The sequence below is a fragment of the Orycteropus afer genome, unplaced genomic scaffold (genome assembly GCF_000298275.1).
Source record: "Orycteropus afer afer isolate SDZICR_OR568_19922 unplaced genomic scaffold, OryAfe1.0 scaffold00034, whole genome shotgun sequence".
In the NCBI taxonomy this organism is placed as follows: domain Eukaryota; kingdom Metazoa; phylum Chordata; class Mammalia; order Tubulidentata; family Orycteropodidae; genus Orycteropus; species Orycteropus afer.
The window spans coordinates 10,169,531-10,175,129 of NW_006921621.1; positions in this window are offsets into that span (position 1 = coordinate 10,169,531).

Sequence of the window (5,599 nt, forward strand, 5' to 3'; positions counted from 1 at the left end):
TCGGAAACCCAAGGAGGGGTCGCTATGAGTTGGGGCTGACTCAACGGCACACAACAACAACAGGGACATCACATGTGGTTACCTCTCGGAAGCTTGTCTGGAGTTTTCTGCTAATTTTGGCTGATTTCATGGTGCATGCATCATTCTGAAGATTCATCACTTCCCCTGGCTTTATGAAGTTTATACTTTATTCATATAACCAGGAAGAAACATGTTTCCTATGAATACTTTGAGTAAAAATGTATGCAGCCTTCTTGTAACTATTCTAAACACTTTTTGAGTGGTATTGTCCCCTAGAACACCAGTGTGAACCATATATGGGTTTTAAATCTCCCAGTACCCACATTTAAGAAAATAAATGAGTGAAATTCATTTCCAAGCTATATTTTATATAACTCAATATATCCAAAATATTATTTCAATATGTAAACAAACAAAAAAATAAAATAAAAAACACTGCCATCTAATTAGGAGCTCTGGTAGCATAGTCCCTAAGGCACTTGACTGCTAATCAGAAGGCTGATGGTTCAAACCCACCAGCCACTCCTCAGAAGGAAGATGGGGCAATTTACTTCCGTAGTGATACTGCCTCAGAAACCCAAAAAGGAGTCGCTATGAGTCGGGGTCCAACTCGACGGCATATAACAACAACAACAACAACAACAGCCATCTAATTTCTTCTGAGTCATAGTAACCTCCATTGGGTTTCTAAGGCTATAAACCTTTATGGAAGTAGATTACCTCATCTTCCTCCCAGGGAGCAGCTGGTGGCTTTGAGGCACTGACCTTCTGGTTATCATCTAAATGTCTTACCCACTATGCAACATAAAATATTAACAAGACATTTTTTTGTTTTTGTTTTTCATACTAAGTCTTTGAAATACAAAAAAAAAAAAAAAAAAACCCAAAAAGCAAACTTACTGCCATCTGGTCAATTCTAACTCATAGTGACCCCTATTGGGTTTCCAAGGCTGTATTTTTAGGGAAGTAGTTTGCTCATCTTCCACTGACCTTCTGGTTAACAGCCAAATGTCTTACCCACTATGCCACCATAGCTCCTTCTTCAAAATACAGTGTGCATTTTGTACCTACAGCATACCTTATTTGGGGCTAGCCACATTTCAGGTGCTCAGGAGCCATTGAATAAAACAAGCCAGACACAATTCTTTCTGGTATTTACTCCTGCTGCCTTCTGTATCCTGACAGCAAGAAAGGAAAACAAATTTAAAACAAAGTGTGCCTCACATTATCTGGGCATTGGCCCTATAAAATCACAGCTCCATGTCTTCCCCAGGGAAGGGGAAGTCTCATAAGCTTTACTTCTTGGTGAATGAGCTTTATGTCTCGTTGTTGTTGTTATGTACCATCGAGTCAGATCCGACTCTTAGTGACCCCTCTTTGGGTTTCCAAGGTGGTATCACTATGGAAGTAGATTGTCCAACCTTCCATTAGTGTGGCACAAAGAACACAGCCCTTGGAACAGCAAGACATCTCTCTCTCCTTAGTTTGGCCCTTCATTAAACCCCTCTGGTCCCTGAACTGAAAAGCAGAGATCGTTCTATTGCCTCTCAAGACTGCTGTCAGACTTACATAACATATTTGATTGTACACACTGTTAAAACTCAAATATCATGCAAATAAGAGATTTCTCATTAGTCAAGTTAACTATTGCTTTGAAAGGCAAAGGAAGGCCAACCAGTATCAGGGGCTCTGTTGACCACAGAGCAGGTCGTATTGCGATTCTAGCAAGAGTTCTCAGCCTTGGAGATCCTGGGTGTTATCAGAGGATCAAGAAAGGGAGAGCACAGTTCATCAGGTACCCATGATAAGGTAAGGTGGTACTGGAGAAATTGTCTACTTAGAATATTTCCTCAAGCTAATCCTTTACGTGACAAGATGACTTTTCTCACAAGGCCCCAAAGCACATATGCAGGCTTGCTGACTTTTAATAATGTTGCCCAAAGATATGACTTCAAACTGAACTTCCATGCTTCCCAGAAGAATCTAGCCCCTTTTCACTTCCTCAGAACACTGAGTCATCAGGCATGACTCAGCATCCTAGCACATACAGCCTGGTGAGCACATGTCGGACCCCTGTTGCCCAACAGTATAGGAAGGACCCTCAAAGGCCAAGGCCTGTCCTACAACCCAGGTACCTTCAGGGCCCTCTGAAGATGGGGCATACCCTCAAGATTGGCTCCAGGATGGAACTATTCAGAGCTCTTCAAGTCAGGCCTGGAGACCAAATGGTCCAGAGGAAGATGGGGAAGAGATAAGCTTGATGATAGTGATTAATGGGCTCTGGGGAGAAGCCCAGCCAGAGTATTGCCTCACCAGCATCAAATGGGTCCTCATGGTAGATTCTAAAGAGCCTTTTTCCTCCAGAGGAGGCCAGCAACAGCACGATCCCAACACCAACTGGTCTTTCTGGAGGTTGACAGCAATTCTTCCTCATCACTGCAAATGCCGAACACCAAACCAAACTAAAAGAAAAGAACTGGCTGTAGGTCAGGACCATGACTTATCCAGCCCCTCTTTTTGTTCTTGTCACTGCTACTGAAGGAGTGAGACAGCCATAAAGCACCTGACTTCTTCCCATTTACCAAGCTTAGAAGGTTAGTATTCTACCCACACTTCAACTTTCCTCACGTCCTATTTGTAGGCAGGTGTCCTGTGAAGAAAGATATCTGTGTTTATTCTCTGGCACATTCTACAGAGGAGATAAGTTTCATAGGTTTTTACTCTCATGAACATGAAGGGGACAGAGGAAGACAGGAAGATAGATGGGCAAAATTACTGACACCCACATCAGACAATGTATAGCACTTGGCAAATCTGCTGCAAAACAAAAGACCTCCTTCGAGTGCTGAAAAGCAAAGATGTCTCCTTGAAGACTAAGGTGTGCCTAACCCAAGCTATGGTATTTTCAATCATCTCATATGCATGTGAGAGCTGGACAATGAATAAAGAAGACTGAAGAAGAGTTGAAGCTTGTGAGTTGTGGTGTTGGCAAAGAATACTGAAAGTACCATGGACTGATAAAAGAACAAACAAATCTGTCCTGGAAGAAGTACAGCCAAAATGCTCCTTGGAAGTGAGAATGGCCATACTTCATCTCACCTACTTTGGTCATGTTGTCAGAAGGGACCACTCCTTGAGGAAGAATATCATGCTTGGTAAAGTGGAGGGTCAACGAAAAAGGGGAAGGCCTTCAATGAGATGGATTGACACAGTGGCTGCAACGATGGGCTCAGGTGTAGCAAGGATTATGAGGCTAGCACATGTTGTACATGGGGTCATTATGAGTCGGAGTGGCCTTGACAGCACCTCACAACAGCAACACCTCATGCAAGACACTTGTTATCTCCAAATACCATTTTCATGTGTGAGCAGTTGGCATGGGGCCTTGGCTATGCCATGTTGTTGTTGTTTGTTGTTATGTGCCGTCGAGTTGGACCTGACTCATAGCAACCCCTCCTTGGGTTTCTGAGGCAGTATCACTACAGAAGTAGATTGCCCCATCTTCCTTCCGAGGAGTGGCTGGTCGGTTTGAACCATCAGCCTTCTGGTTAGCAGTCAAGTGCCTTAGCCACTATGCTACCAGAGCTCGCTGGCTATGACATAGTGTACTACAATTTAGATAGTCATTAAATTTTTTTAGAAAATGATTCTTTTTCCTCTACCTGTAAACACTGAGATAGAAGAGTTGAACAGAGAGGCTCATGCTGTGTCCTTGTGCAGAAATGGATCATGGTTAGGGACCATGTGAGCCCGTCTGCAAACCAGTGTGCTTATTCTTTAATACTGAGCCAAGTTACAAATGGAATATTCTGGTGACTGTTAGACACTAGCCAGAACAAACCCAGGAACACAGAAAAAAAAGGCTTTTTCTTAGCAGAAGAAGCAACAGGAACTGTCTGGGCAAGTCATGGGAAGATTGCTGTCACAACCCACTTCCTACACTAAACAACAAAATCCAAGAATGATTTTGGGTCTTGCCTTTTTTGGAACCAATTTTCTTTGGTTCCATCAACTCTCTTGCATCTTACCAACCACCCCAGTAGTGGTGGGAAGAGGTGTTTGATTTTGATTAACCAAGGAAAATTGTATGCACATTTACTGTTTATCTGGAACAGTGGGTGTTTTCCCATGCCTCAGGAACACCCCCACCCCACCCTCTGGGAGCTGTTTCACAGCTGTCATAGGCAGAAGAAGCCAAAGCAACTCTGACAAAAATCTCCAGCTGGGCTAATGAGTGACAGCTGGCCTCTGGGTCCCTTCTCAACAACTCACCTGCTTCTCCTGAAGTTTGATCGCCACCTGGTGGACATCGGGAAGAGGTGCCTTCTCTGTACACCACCCTGTGGTGGTGGTGGTGGTGGTGTTATGTGCCATAGAGTCAGCCCCGACTCATAGCGACCCCTCCTTAGGTTGCCGAGGGAGTATCACTACAGAAGTAGATTGCCCAACCTTCCTTCAGAGTAGTGGCTGGTGGTCTTCTGGTTAGCAGTCAAGTGCCTTAGGCACGATGCTACCAGAGCTCCTCTGAGGCGTGGTAGGACATCAAAATGAACTGTGGACTTGGACTCACAGTGACACATAAATGTCAGAGTAAAACTGGGTTTCCAGTGGCTGATTTTTCAGAAGCAGATTTCTTCCCAGGCACCTCTGGGTGAACTTGAACCTCCAACCTTTTGGTTAGCAGCTGAGTGTGTTAACCATTTGTGCCACCCAGGATATCAGCGAGGCTCAGTTTTAGGCTTGTGGATGACTTCTCTGTTGCAAAGTGAGAAGTAATTTGGGACATAGTAACAGAGCAAAGGGAACTCTTGTAGCATAGTGCCTAAGGCAATTGACTGCTAACCAGAAGACTGGTGGTTCAAACTCACTAGCCACTCCATGGAAGGAAGATTAAGCAATCTACTTCTGTGGTGATACCTCCTCAGAAACCCAAGCAGGGGTCATTGTGAGTTGGGTCTGACTCAATGGCATATAACAACAACAACAGAGCAAAGGTGGAACCAAGACTATTTCATGATAGAAATCAGGAATGACAGAATCATACTCACTCCCCACCTCCTAACACTTTTATATTATGATCTTTGAGGGCAAAAGGAAGTCAGAAAGGAATTCAGGATTAGGTGGAAAGGAAAGTTCCATTTCCATAGTTTCAGTGTGCATCATGGATTTACAATCAGGTGTAAATTCCTGAGACATATCAACTTGGATAACTCCCTTACTCTGTTCCTTTCCTCCCCTTACTGACTGAATCTTCTTTAAAGGCAAAGCTAAAAGCAACCCCAGAAATGACCTGGTCCATCTATTCTCAATAAGGCTCTGGAAAGTAGTTTGAGGAAGCACAAAATGGTACCTTCCCTTTTTCATAGCAATTTAACACTGTTTCCATCTATGCAGCTGCACAGGAATTGGTTTGTTGTTGTTATGTGCCGTCGAGTCGGACCCAACTCATAGCGACCCCTCCTTGGGTTTCCAAGGCAGTATCACTACGGAAGTAGATGGCCCAACCTTCTGCTCATTTTCCCTTTCCTAATCCATCTATCAAAACCTTTTGCTGGGCTGGATTTTTGTTTTCAATCCA